Source organism: Tachypleus tridentatus, chromosome 10 (genome assembly GCF_004210375.1).
Source record: "Tachypleus tridentatus isolate NWPU-2018 chromosome 10, ASM421037v1, whole genome shotgun sequence".
In the NCBI taxonomy this organism is placed as follows: domain Eukaryota; kingdom Metazoa; phylum Arthropoda; class Merostomata; order Xiphosura; family Limulidae; genus Tachypleus; species Tachypleus tridentatus.
In genome coordinates this window covers 20082812-20102704 of record NC_134834.1, presented here as the reverse complement: position 1 = coordinate 20102704, position 19893 = coordinate 20082812, and the positions used below count along the sequence as shown (strand labels likewise).

At 32.7% G+C, this 19893-nt stretch overlaps 1 protein-coding gene across 1 annotated transcript in view; it reads right to left on the bottom strand.

The window, feature by feature from the left end:
* The window catches only part of LOC143228840 (LIM domain transcription factor LMO4.2-like), an 87494-nt gene extending 74662 nt beyond the window's left edge, over nt 1–12832 (bottom strand). Inside the window, exon 1 of the mRNA XM_076460227.1 lies at nt 12473–12832. The gene's annotated coding sequence lies outside the window, so the exon portion shown is untranslated. The remainder of the gene's footprint in view (nt 1–12472) is intronic.
* Nucleotides 12833–19893: the final 7061 nt, after the last annotated feature.

Here is a 19893-nt window from a genome sequence, read left to right as displayed (position 1 = left end):
TCTATATAATGATGATTAGTCAAGTCAACAGCACTAGTAATCTATATAATGATGATTAGTCAAGTTAACAGCACTAGTAATCTATATAATGATGATTAGTCAAGTTAACAGCACTAGTAATCTATATAATGATGATTAGTCAAGTTAACAGCACTAGTAATCTATATAATAATGATTAGTCAAGCTAACAGCACTAGTAATCTATATAATAATGATTAGTCAAGTTAACAGCACTAGTAATCTATATAATAATGATTAGTCCAGCTAACAGCACTAGTAATCTATATAATAATGATTAGTCCAGCTAACAGCACTAGTAATCTATATAATGATGATTAGTCAAGTTAACAGCACTAGTAATCTATATAATGATGATTAGTCAAGTTAACAGCACTAGTAATCTATATAATGATGATTAGTCAAGTTAACAGCACTAGTAATCTATATAATGATGATTAGTGAAGTTAACTGCACTAGTAATCTATATAATAATGATTAGTCAAGTTAACAGCACTAGTAATCTATATAATGATGATTAGTCAAGTTAACTGCACTAGTAATCTATATAATAATGATTAGTCAAGTTAACAGCACTAGTAATCTATATAATGATGATTAGTCAAGTTAACTGCACTAGTAATCTATATAATAATGATTAGTCAAGTTAACAGCACTAGTAATCTATATAATGATGATTAGTCAAGTTAACAGCACTAGTAATCTATATAATAATGATTAGTCAAGCTAACAGCACTAGTAATCTATATAATAATGATTAGTCAAGTTAACAGCACTAGTAATCTATATAATAATGATTAGTCCAGCTAACAGCACTAGTAATCTATATAATAATGATTAGTCCAGCTAACAGCACTAGTAATCTATATAATGATGATTAGTCAAGTTAACAGCACTAGTAATCTATATAATGATGATTAGTCAAGTTAACAGCACTAGTAATCTATATAATGATGATTAGTCAAGTTAACAGCACTAGTAATCTATATAATGATGATTAGTCAAGTTAACAGCACTAGTAATCTATATAATGATGATTAGTCAAGTTAACAGCACTAGTAATCTATATAATGATGATTAGTCAAGTTAACAGCACTAGTAATCTATATAATAATGATTAGTCAATATAACAGCACTAGTAATCTATGTAATAATGATTAGTCAAGCTAACAGCACTAGTAATCTATATAATAATGATTAGTCAAGTTAACAGCACTAGTAATCTATGTAATAATGATTAGTCAAGCTAACAGCACTAGTAATCTATATAATATGATTAGTCCAGCTAACAGAACTAGTAATCTATATAATAATGATTAGTCAAGTTAACAGCACTGGTAATCTATATAATAATGATTAGTCCAGCTAACAGCACTAGTAATCTATATAATAATGATTAGTCAAGCTAACAGCACTAGTAATCTATGTAATAATGATTAGTCAAGCTAACAGCACTAGTAATCTATATAATGATGATTAGTCAAGTTAACAGCACTAGTAATCTATGCAATAATGATTAGTCAAGCTAACAGGACTAGTAATCTATATTATAATGATTAGTCAAGTTAACAGCACTAGTAATCTATATAATAATGATTAGTCAAGTTAACAGAACTAGTAATCTATATAATAATGATTAGTCAAGCTAACAGCACTAGTAATCTATGTAATAATGATTAGTCAAGTTAACAGGACTAGTAATCTGTGTAATAATGATTAGTCAAGTTAACAGGACTAGTAATCTGTGTAATAATGATTAGTCAAGTTAACAGGACTAGTAATCTGTGTAATAATGATTAGTCCAGCTAACAGCACTAGTAATCTATATAATAATGATTGGTCAAGCTAACAGCACTAGTAATCTATGTAATAATGATTAGTCAAGTTAACAGCACTAGTAATCTATGCAATAATGATTAGTCAAGTTAACAGCACTAGTAATCTATATAATAATGATTAGTCAAGTTAACAGCACTAGTAATCTATATAATGATGATTAGTCAAGTTAACAGCACTAGTAATCTATATAATAATGATTAGTCAAGTTAACAGCACTAGTAATCTATGTAATAATGATTAGTCAAGTTAACAGCACTAGTAATCTATATAATGATGATTAGTCAAGTTAACAGCACTAGTAATCTATGTAATAATGATTAGTCAAGTTAACAGCACTAGTAATCTATGTAATAATGATTAGTCAAGTTAACAGGACTAGTAATCTATGTAATAATGATTAGTCAAGCTAACAGCACTAGTAATCTATATAATAATGATTAGTCAAGCTAACAGCACTAGTAATCTATATAATAATGATTAGTCAAGCTAACAGCACTAGTAATCTATATAATAATGATTAGTCAAGTTAACAGCACTAGTAATCTATATAATAATGATTAGTCAAGTTAACAGCACTAGTAATCTATATAATAATGATTAGTCAAGTTAACAGCACTAGTAATCTATATAATAATGATTAGTCAAGCTAACAGCACTAGTAATCTATATAATAATGATTAGTCAAGTTAACAGCACTAGTAATCTATATAATAATGATTAGTCAAGTTAACAGCACTAGTAATCTATATAATAATGATTAGTCAAGTTAACAGCACTAGTAATCTATATAATGATGATTAGTCAAGTTAACAGCACTAGTAATCTATATAATAATGATTAGTCAAGTTAACAGCACTAGTAATCTATATAATGATGATTAGTCAAGCTAACAGCACTAGTAATCTATATAATAATGATTAGTCAAGTTAACAGCACTAGTAATCTATATAATAATGATTAGTCAAGCTAACAGCACTAGTAATCTATATAATAATGATTAGTCAAGTTAACAGCACTAGTAATCTATATAATAATGATTAGTCAAGTTAACAGCACTAGTAATCTATATAATGATGATTAGTCAAGCTAACAGCACTAGTAATCTATATAATGATGATTAGTCAAGTTAACAGCACTAGTAATCTATATAATAATGATTAGTCAAGTTAACAGCACTAGTAATCTATATAATGATGATTAGTCAAGTTAACAGCACTAGTAATCTATATAATAATGATTAGTCAAGCTAACAGCACTAGTAATCTATATAATAATGATTAGTCAAGTTAACAGCACTAGTAATCTATATAATAATGATTAGTCAAGCTAACAGCACTAGTAATCTATATAATAATGATTAGTCAAGTTAACAGCACTAGTAATCTATATAATAATGATTAGTCAAGCTAACAGCACTAGTAATCTATATAATAATGATTAGTCAAGTTAACAGCACTAGTAATCTATATAATAATGATTAGTCCAGCTAACAGCACTAGTAATCTATATAATAATGATTAGTCCAGCTAACAGCACTAGTAATCAATATAATGATGATTAGTCAAGTTAACAGCACTAGTAATCTATATAATGATGATTAGTCAAGTTAACAGCACTAGTAATCTATATAATGATGATTAGTCAAGTTAACAGCACTAGTAATCTATATAATGATGATTAGTCAAGTTAACAGCACTAGTAATCTATATAATGATGATTAGTCAAGTTAACAGCACTAGTAATCTATATAATGATGATTAGTCCAGCTAACAGCACTAGTAATCTATATAATAATGATTAGTCAAGTTAACAGCACTTGTAATCTATATAATGATGATTAGTCAAGCTAACAGCACTAGTAATCTATATAATAATGATTAGTCAAGTTAACAGCACTAGTAATCTATATAATAATGATTAGTCAAGTGTAACAGCACTAGTAATCTATATAATGATGATTAGTCAAGTTAACAGCACTAGTAATCTATATAATAATGATTAGTCCAGCTAACAGCGCTAGTAATCTATGTAATAATGATTAGTCAAGTTAACAGAACTAGTAATCTATATAATAATGATTAGTCCAGCTAACAGCACTAGTAATCTATATAATAATGATTAGTCCAGCTAACAGCACTAGTAATCTATATAATGATGATAAGTCAAGTTAACAGCACTAGTAATTTATATAATGATCATTAGTCAAGTTAACAGCACTAGTAATTTTTATAATGATCATTAGTCAAGCTAACAGCACTAGTAATCTATATAATAATGATTAGTCAAGTTAACAGCACTAGTAATCTATATAATAATGATTAGTCAAGTTAACAGCACTAGTAATCTATATAATAATGATTAGTCCAGCTAACAGCGCTAGTAATCTATGTAATAATGATTAGTCAAGTTAACAGCACTAGTAATCTATATAATAATGATTAGTCCAGCTAACAGCACTAGTAATCTATATAATAATGATTAGTCCAGCTAACAGCACTAGTAATCTATATAATGATGATTAGTCAAGTTAACAGCACTAGTAATTTATATAATGATCATTAGTCAAGTTAACAGCACTAGTAATTTATATAATGATCATTAGTCAAGCTAACAGCACTAGTAATCTATATAATAATGATTAGTCAAGTTAACAGCACTAGTAATCTATATAATAATGATTAGTCAAGCTAACAGCACTAGTAATCTATATAATAATGATTAGTCCAGCTAACAGCACTAGTAATCTATATAATGATGATTAGTCAAGTTAACAGCACTAGTAATCTATATAATGATGATTAGTCAAGTTAACAGCACTAGTAATCTATGTAATAATGATTAGTCAAGCTAACAGGACTAGTAATCTATATAATGATGACTAGTCAAGTTAACAGCACTAGTAATCTATATAATGATGATTAGTCAAGTTAACAGCACTAGTAATCTATATAATGATGATTAGTCAAGTTAACAGCACTAGTAATCTATGTAATAATGATTAGTCAAGTTAACAGCACTAGTAATCTATATAATAATGATTAGTCAAGTTAACAGCACTAGTAATCTATGTAATAATGATTAGTCAAGCTAACAGCACTAGTTATCTATATAATAATGATTAGTCAAGTTAACAGCACTAGTAATCTATATAATGATAATTAGTCAAGTTAACAGCACTAGTAATCTATATAATGATGATTAGTCAAATTAACAGCACTAGTAATCTATATAATAATGATTAGTCAAGCTAACAGCACTAGTAATCTATGTAATAATGATTAGTCAAGCTAACAGCACTAGTAATCTATATAATATGATTAGTCCAGCTAACAGCACTAGTAATCTATATAATAATGATTAGTCAAGTTAACAGCACTGGTAATCTATATAATAATGATTAGTCCAGCTAACAGCACTAGTAATCTATATAATAATGATTAGCCAAGCTAACAGCACTAGTAATCTATGTAATAATGATTAGTCAAGCTAACAGCACAAGTGATCTATGTAATAATTATTAGTCAAGTTAACAGCACTAGTAATCTATGCAATAATTATTAGTCAAGTTAACAGCACTGGTAATCTATATAATGATGATTAGTCAAGTTAACAGCACTAGTAATCTATATAATAATGATTAGTCAAGTTAACAGCACTAGTAATCTATATTATAATAATTAGTGAAATTAACAGCACTAGTAATCTATATAATGATGATTAGTCAAACTAACAGCACTAGTAATCTATATAATAATGATTAGTCAAGTTAACAGCACTAGTAATCTATATAATAATGATTAGTCAAGTTAACAGCACTAGTAATCTATATAATAATGATTAGTCAAGTTAACAGCACTAGTAATCTATATAATAATGATTAGTCCAGCTAACAGCGCTAGTAATCTATGTAATAATGATTAGTCAAGTTAACAGCACTAGTAATCTATATAATAATGATTAGTCCAGCTAACAGCACTAGTAATCTATATAATAATGATTAGTCCAGCTAACAGCACTAGTAATCTATATAATGATGATTAGTCAAGTTAATAGCACTAGTAATTTATATAATGATCATTAGTCAAGTTAACAGCACTAGTAATTTATATAATGATCATTAGTCAAGCTAACAACACTAGTAATCTATATAATAATGATTAGTCAAGTTAACAGCACTAGTAATCTATATAATAATGATTAGTCAAGCTAACAGCACTAGTAATCTATATAATAATGATTAGTCCAGCTAACAGCACTAGTAATCTATATAATGATGATTAGTCAAGTTAACAGCACTAGTAATCTATATAATGATGATTAGTCAAGTTAACAGCACTAGTAATCTATGTAATAATGATTAGTCAAGCTAACAGGACTAGTAATCTATATAATGATGATTAGTCAAGTTAACAGCACTAGTAATCTATATAATGATGATTAGTCAAGCTAACAGCACTAGTAATCTATATAATAATGATTAGTCCAGCTAACAGCACTAGTAATCTATATAATAATGATTAGTCAAGCTAACAGCACTAGTAATCTATGTAATAATGATTAGTCAAGCTAACAGCACTAGTAATCTATATAATGATGATTAGTCAAGTTAAAAGCACTAGTAATCTATGCAATAATGATTAGTCAAGTAAACAGCACTAGTAATCTATATAATAATGATTAGTCAAGTTAACAGCACTAGTAATCTGTGTAATAATGATTAGTCAAGTTAACAGCACTAGTAATCTATATAATAATGATTAGTCAAGTTAACAGCACTAGTAATCTGTGTAATAATGATTAGTCAAGTTAACAGCACTAGTAATCTATGCAATAATTATTAGTCCAGTTAACAGCACTAGTAATCTATATAATATGATTAGTCCAGCTAACAGCACTAGTAATCTATATAATAATGATTAGTCAAGCTAACAGCACTAGTAATCTATATAATATGATTAGTCCAGCTAACAGCACTAGTAATCTATATAATATGATTAGTCAAGCTAACAGCACTAGTAATCTATATAATAATGATTAGTCAAGCTAACAGCACTAGTAATCTATGTAATAATGATTAGTCAAGCTAACAGCACTAGTAATCTATATAATGATTAGTCAAGTTAACAGCACTAGTAATCTATATAATGATGATTAGTCAAGTTAACTGCACTAGTAATCTATATAATAATGATTAGTCAAGTTAACAGCACTAGTAATCTATATAATGATGATTAGTGCAGCTAACAGCACTAGTAATCTATATAATAATGATTAGTCAAGTTAACAGCACTAGTAATCTATATAATAATGATTAGTCCAGCTAACAGCACTCGTAATCTATATAATAATGATTAGTCCAGCTAACAGCACTAGTAATCTATATAATGATTAGTCAAGTTAACAGCACTAGTAATCTATATAATGATGATTAGTCAAGTTAACAGCACTAGTAATCTATATAATGATGATTAGTCAAGTTAACAGCACTAGTAATCTATATAATGATGATTAGTCAAGTTAACAGCACTAGTAATCTATATAATAATGATTAGTCAAGCTAACAGCACTAGTAATCTATGTAATAATGCTTAGTCAAGCTAACAGCACTAGTAATCTATATAATAATGATTAGTCAAGTTAACAGCACTAGTAATCTATATAATGATAATTAGTCAAGTTAACAGCACTAGTAATCTATATAATGATGATTAGTCAAGTTAACAGCACTAGTAATCTATATAATAATGATTAGTCAAGTTAACAGCGCTAGTAATCTATGTAATAATGATTAGTCCAGCTAACAGCACTAGTAATCTATATAATAATGATTAGTCAAGTTAACAGCACTAGTAATCTATATAATAATGATTAGTCCAGCTAACAGCGCTAGTAATCTATGTAATAATGATTAGTCAAGCTAACAGCACTAGTAATCTATATAATAATGATTAGTCAAGTTAACAGCACTAGTAATCTATATAATAATGATTAGTCAAGTTAACAGCACTGGTAATCTATATAATAATGATTAGTCAAGCTAACAGAACTAATAATATAATTAAATACTTGGATGTACAGGTGAACATCTGTTTAACTGTGTAAGCTGATCTGGTTCCAAGTACCGAAGTACTGGTGTTTATGTAACAACATGTGTTGCATAGTGAACGTGCACAGCAATGTAAAGCACACTTAAAAAAAAAATCTCGTGTCTTCAGTCGTGCAAGACTCACTATTTATTTTAGATTTTTCTATGAGACGATACGAAGTGATTGATTTATCTTTAAATATCTCTCGGAAGTTTGAAGTCATCCTTAAAATTATGTTAGAAATCAGGGTGTTTTGCGTTCAATTTTACGATTGATCGTTGGAGCTGAATTGTTTATATCTACAGAATAATCCTCAACATTGAAAAAACAACAACACGACAATCTCCCAACCTTCTGGGTGAAATCGTATTCGGAATTGCGTAAGCGACAGAGGCGGCGAAACCGCGATTTGAGAATGGTATTTTTAGTGGATATGAGATGACAAGAGTCGTATGTAAAAGGGAAACATTGCGAGTCAGTAGGCGTACACCAGAAGGATGTTGATGTGACGGTCTCTATAGGTAACGCGAAATTGTTGTTAAGGTAGTTTAGTGAATGGTTTTAAACGTTGATTAGACAAACCAAGAGCACTAGTAAGTAATAATAATTAGTCTAGCTGAAAGCACAAGTAATCTATGTAATTAGTCGTTTGTGTTGTATTAAGGATAATATAGCCATTTATTCATTATTAGTGGGAGGCCCTGTTATTAATGAACTCAGTAAATAGTGTATTATATATATTCGTAAATGCATCTGTATAAAACAAATGTGTTTTTACAGTACCTACGTTCTTTCTGTCGTGAAAATGCGCGGGCAGTTCATTATGCAGCATATTAAATGCTTGTCAAAGTTATTATAAAGGTCTAACTTTGAATAACGTTATAAGCTCATTTATGAATATTAGTAATTATGGTAAAGTCTAGTCCGAAGTGAACTAAAAGAAAATACGTACGCAAGATACACTGTTAATTAACCTCTTTGATCGAGTACAGACCATCCTTTAAAAAAAAAAAGTCTTAGTTAACATTAGGCCTAAGAGAAGTGCAGTCATAGATTTTGGTATACGAGATAAAGAATTTTCTGTACTATTCTATAACTACTGTGGTGAAAAAGCTGTTGTTACAATAACGATATTAATTTGACCGCAAATGTTTTGCGGGTCTTTCAAATTATACTGTAATAACAACTAGTTATATACAGCGTAGCCTATCAAAAAATTTTAGCGTTTCAAACAACACAGAAATATTTTAAACAAATATCATTGTTGTGTGTGTGTGTAGATTTCTCTTTTTTGTTTTCACCATAGGAGAAATTGAAAAGAGAATTTGTAAAAGAAAGACTTAGTACACCATAAATATCACTATTTTATAAGACCGGAATGTATGAAACAGTACAAACAACATTATAACTTTGATTGTCAACTGTTAAAATCAACATAACTGTTACTTAACTAGCGATATTTGAGCGTAATAAAAAATGTGGCAGGGTTATCAAGTAAAGACATATTTAAAATAATTATAACTTTAAAAAATATCACGTCTTTGGGCACACTAACCACAAAGCCACGCCCGATCCTTACAGGTGGAGACATTTATCGTAAATGCCATTCAATGCTTTACAATTTGAATGTTGATTTTTGAAATGTATGCTAAAATGTATTGTTAGTTTTATACCAAGTACGAAATGTCGTTAATAATATGCGTTCTTTTTTTTTTTTTAATTTATGACTTCAATTAATTTTATCTTCTTGTTTATAAACGTCGAAGATAATTTAGTCGTTTATCTTATATTAAGGACAACGTAGCCATTTAGCCTTTACTAACTAGAGGCCCGGTTATTAATGAAACAATAAACAACGAATTATAAATTCATAAAGGACTGAAATACAACAAATTATGCTATAATAACAACCATAATGAGTTTAGGTAGGGCGCAGCCTAATTATATTCTATATCAATAAAAACATTAAGGCTTAAGTTAACCCATTGGTTATTTGTTCAGTTATCTCTCGTACTGTAATTCACGCATGCACGTAAGACCCTCGGTTAAGGTCGACATTTTAGATAAATTCTATTGTTAGTAAACTATGCAAAGTGTATTCATAATAAACACTGTCTTCATACGAGATATCAAATAAAAGACAGTGTTATATGAGCTACATCTTTTATATCGAAACATACGAGTTGTGTATGTTAACCTTGAACAAGACGCAAAGGCGAAACGTTGGTTAAAATAACCTGGGGAGTAAAGGTCTTTTTTTCTTTACTGAAACTTTAATAAAACTATGTAAATCCCTTCAGTATGCACAATAAATTTTACAACAACACAATATACCACAACAGGATACTGCTATTTCATTGTACTTTAATACAATTTATTTTAAAAATCACTGTTAGAAACAAACTTTAAATGCATGCTACATGCACACATATTGACATTACATATTTTATATCAGTTCTATCACCTGTGTTGGTAGCGCCTCAGTGAAATAAAATTTAAGTAACCATGGATACCAAACTCAACGTCACTGTTTTAGACTGGTCTTGTGAGAACTCTTATAACTCTACATAAACAAACGAAATATGATCGCATTTTCAATACCTTCTCAGCTAATTTTTGTTTGTTTGTTTCAAATACGAATGAGTTTAACAATTGACTATGTTTTATTCAAATACGTCACCTTTAGTTCACAATTACCTGAACGAGTATAGATTAAAACCCAGCCATTATGGTTTATGACTTAAAAACCCCAAATTCAGGCATAACCGTCCGTAGTTTATAGCAGCTGAGCAGCAGTGAGTGCTACATTTACAAGAATAACAGAATTGTCTACCACTATTATAATGCTAGTTGTACTTCGGCCGTTACGATACGGATACCGACACCAGGTCACGGTCACCTCTCGCCATTTATAATTAGCATATCAGCAACATGTACCTGTACGTGTCCTGTCGTTCAAGTCATAAACCGTTCTTTGATTCGTCACCTTTGCAGTAGACTAGTTTCGTAAAATTCACGGTCCACCAGAACTACTTGTGAGAGGGATGTATTTAAATACAGTAAGCCCCGTGTGGCGGTGGAATGTAAAGCGACACCTAAGAGTTTTGCTGTAAGGTCCTTTTCTTACCAATAATAACCTAAAAATACTTAGCAAAACATGCGGTCATATCGTCACAATTGGTTACACGCTATTTTCCAGTTTGTTCATACACCTAAAGTACCTTGGCTATTAGTGATGAAAAAAATGATTATAAATCCAGTACTTCAAAAATATTTTTAAACCAATTTTAACAGCTTGGTGTAAATTTAAGGCCAAAAAGTTGGAAAATAATTCTTTTCTCTTCAGAAAATGAAAGCGTGGTTTTATTCGAGTACAAGAACACCCGAAAACGCGCGGAAACATTTAACCCTAAATATTATTAACTTAGTTATTAGTGAAACAAAACACTTCTCCATAAAAATGTCCATCAGCAACAACTAGTAAATGTAACTTTTGATATCTCAAGCAAGACCAGGGTTAGTGTATAATAGAAAAGCAGGATCTTGTATAAGATTCGCAAGTCGAATAACATTTTGGTACGGTACATTCATTTCAACAGTAACATGCTATTTCGTTTATGGCTTCTAATTCATCATTGACTAACTAAACCCTTTCGGCAGATCCACAGGGGTTATCTAATTAAAAATCTACAAACTACGAATCTCGTCTGTTCTGGAATAGTAACTACCTGCCAACTCCTGTGGAATGAAACTTCATTGACGGAGTTCAAACTGACAAAAATATAAGAAGTAAACAGGAAACATATTCACGGAAATATGAGTTTCGTTACATAAACAGAAAGTTTGTTACGTGAGGACCCCAACAAAGCCAGCGATTGTAAGACGTTGTTACCTTCTAAATCTCTATAAACTGTCAACAGCAAAGCTGTAGTTTATTAAGAAAAAATAAACATAAATTAGCAAGCAGCAAAAGAACAGAAAATAATCTATGTGTAAACCTCAGTCACATAAACACGAATTTGTAAACCAAGTTTCCTGAGCTATTTATTTTACAGTGAAAGGGCGTAAGATCTACATGAAACTTTGTAGTATGGGCAGCAACTGCTTGTTGTGGAGACACAAGTGTGAGGGACGACGTTTCGAAAGTCTTCCGCCTTTCAGAAGAAGAAAGGCGGAAGACTTTCGAAACGTTGTCAAAGTATCACAAAGTTCTCAAGTAACAGTTAGAACGGAGAAGTTACCCATTTAACCCCCCTCAAAATAAATAAATAAACAAAATAAAAAAACACGTAGATGCCGCCATAATCGTCAAGGGTTGTCATGTTCGATAGGGATAGCGGGCCACAAGCCTTGGTTAAAGCAGAAATGATGACAATGTATGTAACTATCGACTGGCTTAAAAACGCACTCGTGGAGGGTATGCAACATACGAAACACGTTACATAAAATTTATGTAAGAGATATGTTTATCTTAAGCGTGTCAATTAGCAGCAGGCTCCCGAAAACAATGCAAAATAACATTCACTTACCCAATGTTAGCAGGACAAAGGACTGGCCCAACCCAAGGTGCAGCTTGTGACGGCGCCGACGATCTACGTGAATAATCAACCAAAGCTGCCGTGAACACGACGCCTGGAGTTCGGTTTTGAGTAACTTTCCCTTGCGATCTTTAAAATACTACGATGGCAGCACTGGTTTAATGATACTTTCTAAGGCTTCTTAAGCAAGTGAACGCTAGGATTTCTCCTCTACAAGCATGCGACTATAACTTAAGCTCTTCAAATGCAATTGCTAGATTTCAAATACCGTTGACTCGAACGAGCGTTTTCGTAGCGCGCACGCATTGTAAACCAGTTCACCATTAACGCTCGCGGCTGCGTACGAACTTCTGAGATATTATTTTAGGCTCCATCTAGTATTAATTAAAAGAACTATTTTGTAAATCTTGAGTAAAACCAGTAACAGAAGTTCCTCCACACAGGCCTTCGATGGTTTTATTATCTTTAAATATGTGCAGTAATTTCTGTTCGCTGAATCAGAAAGTGATATCCATTTTTCTCCATCACACATAATTTTTTTTCACAAAATATATGTGCTTTTATGTAAGTGAATCATTTTCATTGAAATTGGGTCGCATTTTGTTATGCTGAAAATTTTCGCATCTACTTCCTGTAGATATCTCTAGACCAATCGCGACATAAGTCTTGTCGATCGTTCTAAAACCCGTGAGAAACACGCAGCTAGTATATAAACTTTTTATAGGCCTCATGACGTGTCATTTCTGCATCATATTTGTCTGTGTATGCAATTTGGTATTATTATTTTTCAATATCACTTATACGTCACTACAGCTACAAGAAGTTATGTAAACGGCAAAAAACTCGTGTAGCTTCGCGCGAAATTCAAAACAAAGAAACATTCCAAACTCCAGCAGGCGAAACAATGAGCCACACACACGGTTCTTTCAAGAAAGTGTACGTTCATCGTATAAACGATAGCATTTAATAAATACAGCCATAAAACTATGCTCACCAGATAAAATTAACGATGAATGAGACAAAATAAAACAATACTTCATCAACATCAATAAGTTTCCTCCACAAACCGTAGAAAAAATTATACGCACACACCTAGACACAAAGCAAAATCAACCAACAAAAGTAAATATATCTCACGAATCAAAAAATCACGAAACCATATACTGCTGCATATCATATATTCCTGACATCAGCAGAAAAATAACCAACATTTGGCAAAAACTAGCAACAAAATATGACATTCCAGTTAATACCAAATTTATTCAAAAACCAGGCACAAAACTGAGGTCTATACTGTGTAAAACTACACTGACAAACACCACACCAACATTATTTACAAAATACAATGTGATAACTGCCACAACTTCTATATTGAGAAACAAGTAGAAAATGGAAACCAGATTCAAAGAACATAAAAAGTCACCTTCACACGTTTTCGAACACTGCAAGTCAAATAAACACAACATAACCATAATAAACACTCAAATACTAAATAAAGAAACAAACATAAACAAACGCAAAATTAAAGACGCCTTGCTTATACAACAACTTAAACCCAAAATAAACCAATATAAAGGAACGCCTTTATACCTATATTAAAACTAATAAAATAAATAAAATTATATAAAAGCTATACTTGTTATATACAGACTCAATCCGCATCCCAGTAGCTAAGCGGTGAACCTGTACAATCATGCCCCTAACAATCAAGTTTTAGTACTTATGTACTAAATGGGCACAACGTAGATAGCCCATTGTATACTCTTCGTTTGACAACAAACAAATATTTCATTAAATAAATATTTTCATCACCAGGTGGTTAACGCTCAAGTTTTATCTAACGAAATTAGTCACGTGCTTAGTGTGACAAATAATAATACAATATAGGGAAGAAAAGGTTCCATTGGCAGATTTATATTATTATTTTGTATTTTGCAGAAATAATTACCGACAACGTCTCACGAGTGTCTTACAGGTGTGTTCACCTAAATATAAAAGTTGCGACTTAAGCCCCTTTTTATTTGTTCTGTCTCTGAACATGCAACATGACATTTAATGTTTGTTATTAGCGTTTAATGAATATATTTCTTAAGGTTTGGTTTTGTTTGTTTTGAATTTCGTTGGGCTACTCTTTTACCAACGAATAGTGGGATTGACGGTCACATTATAAAGCCACCACGGCTGAAAGAGCGAGCATGTTTGGTGCGACCGGGATTCGAACTCGCGACCCTCGGATTACGAGTCGAAACTTCAAACAAACTTTGCTCCGAGAGTAAATTTCAGGAATTTCTCTAGCTCTATATTTCACAATGATTAGCACTTCAGACTCGTAGTCACAAAGTTGCTGGATTGCAACATGTAATTTGTCCTTGGTTAACCTTGGGTAAGACACTTTTCTATTTTATCCATCTGTTTTAGTTAATCCAATAGTATAATGGTTACCAGTGTAGGTAAGTTAAGCAGGATGTTAAATAAGAGGTAATCATAGGACAAACCGTTCAACTCAACAGTTAGGGTAATATGGATGGCTAGGGATACTTTACTAGCGAGTAAAGAGTTAATCTACGATGGACTGTCATCTCGTCCAAGTGAAATCTGTCACAGTTCTCATCAATTTGTGGCACAGGGAACCGAAAATAATCATCGCTCTTGATTGTATTTCAAACACCACGAGAATTAATAACATGTCACTTCGAGAAGTGCAAATCTTTAATTCATTTATCCGTGAGCCAATAACACTTAAAATTGGGTTTCAACACAGCTTGTCCACAGGACAAATAAAAGGAGTCCATATTACAAATTATTTGAACAATAAACTTCATGTTAGAGGCTTCGACATTGTTCGCTCTTTCTCTTTCTGTTGTTGTATATCTGTCTCACTATCTAGTCTTCCCAGGTTGCGTTAATAACGTTGTTTTTTTCTAATTTATGATACCTTACAACATACGATGTAGTTGCTTCACGTGTCCACCCTGTTTGTGTACGTTTGTTTGTTTGTTTTGAATTTCGCGCAAAGCTACTCGAGGGCTAGCCGTCCCTAATTTAGCACTGTGAGACTAAAGGGAAGACAGCTATTCATCACCCCCCACCGCCAACTCGTGGGCTACTCTTTTACCAACGAATAGTGGGATTGACCGTCACATTATAACGTCCATACGGGTAAAAGGGGCGAGCATGTTTGGTGCGACCGGGATTCGAAGCCGCAACCCTCGGATTACGAGTCGAACGCCTTAACACGCTTGGCCATATTTGTTTGTGTAACGGAGTTTTAGTAACAGTTGTTTATACCAGACGTCACAGGTTTCCGTCTCTTGAACACAAGTAAACAGTATGTTGTGGTGGTTTGTTACGCTCATCAGTGAAACATACGCAAGAAACACTTTTTAACCCTTACTTACGAAGAAGACACCATGGGTATTGACCGTATTGCAATCGGTTTCGTATGTCTGTCTGTGTTTTCGCGCACTGTATTTCGAAAACTAACAGGCCGATGCACACGAAATTTTTACATAAGATCAGAAGTTAATGTTGGACAGTTCTCTCCAAATCCGGATTCTGGATCATTTTGAAGCTTTTTTTTTTTTTAATAGTGGGAGGCATAGGGTAATTTCGCGGATTGGGGGTAGTTACCCTGTAAATTGTGTTCGGATTTGTTTCAATTTTCCTGATCACATTACGATTGGTTGGATTCCTGTTCACACTAAAAAATTAAATGGAATGTTGATCATCTTGGATCTGAGAAGGATTTTCTGAGTTTTAGAAGGTGACATTTGGCTTTATTCGATATAAACACATGCAATCTCGAAAAGGAACGTCGGAAAGGAGAGAACACATTCTCTCTGATTGTTCTTCTTCTTGTTTTTTTTTATTAGAATATAGTCCATCTTTCTGTACGGTGATGTCTTCTTAACACTGATTTCGGTTACCACAAAAGTTTGTATAATTAACAACAGATGGCAGTCTACAATTGTTTTTAATATATTTTGTTATTTTTCAGTTCGAAGTTACACAGTGGGATATCTGAGGTGTGTCTAACGCAGGCAATCGATCTCCAAAGTGTAGCTTTATAAGTCCCTAAACATTTTATAACTACCAAAAGTTCGATTGACAAACAGTTAATGAAGCGATTTTTTATCAGCTTTTAGTCACAGATTGGTTTCAACAATCTTTAGGACTCGGCACGGCCAGGTGAGTGAAGGCGTTTGACAAGTAATCTGAGGGTCGCGGGTTCCTGTCGCACCAAGCATGCTCGCCCTTTCAGCCATAAAGACGTTGTAAAATTGCGTTCAATCCCACTATTCGTTGGTAAAAAAGTAGCTCAAGAGTTGGCGATGAGTAGTTGCCTTCCCTCTAGTCTTACACTGCTAAATTAGGGACTAGCGCAGATAGCCCTCGAGTAGCTTTGCGCAAAATTAAAAAACAAACAAACATTGTTTGAAGTTAAGCACAAAGCTACACAATGAGCTGTCTGCGCTCTGCCATCCAAGGGTATCGAAACCCGGTTTCTAGCATTCTAAGTCTGCAGACATACCACTGTGACATTGGGGGGGCCAACTTTTATAGGTAGGTTAAGCAGGATGTTAAATAAGAGAGAATCATAGGACAAATAGCTGAACTTAGCATTTCGGGTAATGTGGATGGTTAGGGATACTTATATCGGATTTGTGATGTTTTATATTCCGAAAGCATATCCTATAGAAAAGCTATAACTGTTTTACTTCGAAAACTACGAAAACATAGCAGTTCTTTCAACATTAGAGCAAAATAATTACCACTACTATTGGCACCAAATAGTTCAGACTAAGTTTAAGGTATTGTAAGGCCCAAGATTGTATTTAGACACTCGTGGTGGGTAGACAGCAAACGGGCCATCGTGTAGCTTTATATGTAATAACAAAGCAAGCTGCTAGGATTAAACGTTTATGTGACAGTATTTTACCTGAGTCTGATACAGATGTTATATATACAACAAAAGGAAAGGCTTTCCTTTAGTGCTTATATCTCTGTAAAACTTATCTTGTGAAACTAAATTTGAATGTAGATTTCGTTAATGTTGTAATTTTTAACTATTTAAAAAATAAACTTCACATGAATACTTATTTCTCTTAAGTGGTGACGCTTTAAAAAACATACATAAAATAACCTAACTTACTTTTGTTATTATTATAAATTTACTGAGTTTAAAATGCTACAATTCACCTGCAGATAACACCACTTGCGCAGCGCACTTTGTTTATGGGAACAAAGTTCGGGTATTTCCGTCGTAATTGCTAAATGTTGTTTTGTTTTTTTTCATATTCTAATTCAGAGTAACTTCATAAGTACTCATACCACAGGTCAGATAATATCAATTTTCTTGTTTGCTCTTTCTGTTTAGTTTTTCTTTAATGGCTGCGACCCAAATTCTGATCGCAGGATCAGCTAGACACCATTTTTAATCGCTATACAAGGGTGAAGAATCTTTGCCCTAAGGCATCATAAAATCGCGTTGCTAAAAATCAGTGGGTGAAGCACGAATCATAATTTCTAACAGTCAGTGTGAGGTTTGTCGGTTTTTTTAAATTTCGTACAAAGCAACACGAGGATTGTCTACACTAGCCGTCCCTAATTTAGCAGTGAAGGCAACTAGTCATTACCACCCACCGCCAACCCTTGGACTACTACTTACCAACGAATAGTGGAGCTGACCCTCACATTATAACTCTCAAACGGCTTGAAAAGCCAGTATGTTTGGTGGGACGAGAATTTGTAACCACGATTCTCGGGTTGTCCGTTCTCGAGTGCCATAACTCCCTTGCGATATTCGCCCCAAAAATAATGATGTGTTCATGTTACACTTACAATTGTTAAAATAATTTTACAGTTGCTTGTAATTAGGCTTAAAAGCTTACAGTGTTATACAGATGTTCTAATAAATTATTACAACGTAACGTTCGAATATGCCTGTTTGTTTTTTTGAATTTCGCGCAAACCTACTCGAGGGCTATCCGCGCTAGCCGTCCCTGATTTAGCAGTGGAAGGCAAGAGAGAAGGCAGCCAGTCATCACCTACCACCACCAACTCTTAGGCTGCTCTTTTACCAACGAATAGTGGGATTGACCGTAACATTATAACGTCCCCACGGCTGAAGGGCAAGCATGTTTGGTGCGACTGGGATTCGAACCCGCGACCCTCGGATTACGAGTCGAACGCCTTAACACGCTTGGCCTCGTTCGAATATGACTTAACTATACTGGCAAGCACTTTTTTAATATGCATTATTAAAACGTATAACCAAAACACCGCGAAACATTACTGGCAATGAATTCGACCCATTATAATGTCCTATAATACAAAGCTAGCTAAGAGATGCTTGGAATGAATACATAACAGCATGTGCAGCAACACGTGAAATTACGAAAAATAAAAGCAAAGTGCAAGTGAATTTCATTTTTTCTTTCATGTAAAACAAATGACAAAAGTCTGTAGCAACGTACACAGAGATTTTTGTTATCTTAGCGGTACAGTTTGGAACTCGTAAAAATGGTAAACAAATACTAGGCTTTTAGGTACAGTTAAAATTGACGAGTACAAATATGTATTCTCAAATCCAGTACGATTTGGAGACATATAATACACAGAAAATTATTTTGTTAGAGAGAATTGCTCTGTAAGTGAAGGTTGTTGTAATATATATAATATATTAAGCGAATAAAAGATGGTAAACAAATATACGCTGTTCAAAATTAAATTGGTGTCACAATATATATCACGCCTGTACACTGAATGTTTGAAAAGTGAGGGGTACTAATCTGGGGGTTAGAAGTCGACACATTGTGCAAAGCACACTCGGTGAGCACGACATCGTAATGCTTCAGGGGGCATGCTCCCCTGAATTTTTTTTTTTTTAGTAATTGGTGCTATGAGATTAAATCTGGAAGAAATATTGAATTGCATACAGCTTAAAGAATTGTATGGATGTTTATATAAAGTCCACGAACATCCGAATAGATGAGCACTGTAAGTATCTGTATAATTTATTTACACAACAACGACCACAAATGATACGTCTTTTAGCTTCTTCCAACCATCTTTGTATACGTATAAATTATGGCTACATATGTATGTAATGTTTTTGACGCATATTACACGATCAATTATTATAATTTGATATTTCACTTCCATTACAATGAAAAAAAAATTTGTTTTCTGTTTACTTCCTCAATAGCCACCCGCTAGTACAGCGGTAAGTCTACGGATTTACAACGCTAAAATAAGGGGTTCTATTCTCATCGGAGGGCTCAGCAGATAGCCTGATGTGGCTTTGCTGTAAGAAACACACACACTTCCTCAATAGCTTTTGTACTTATTTTAACTCACGTGAAATATCGCCTCTACACTCATATTTGCGCGAGAATTGCTAACCTCATAGG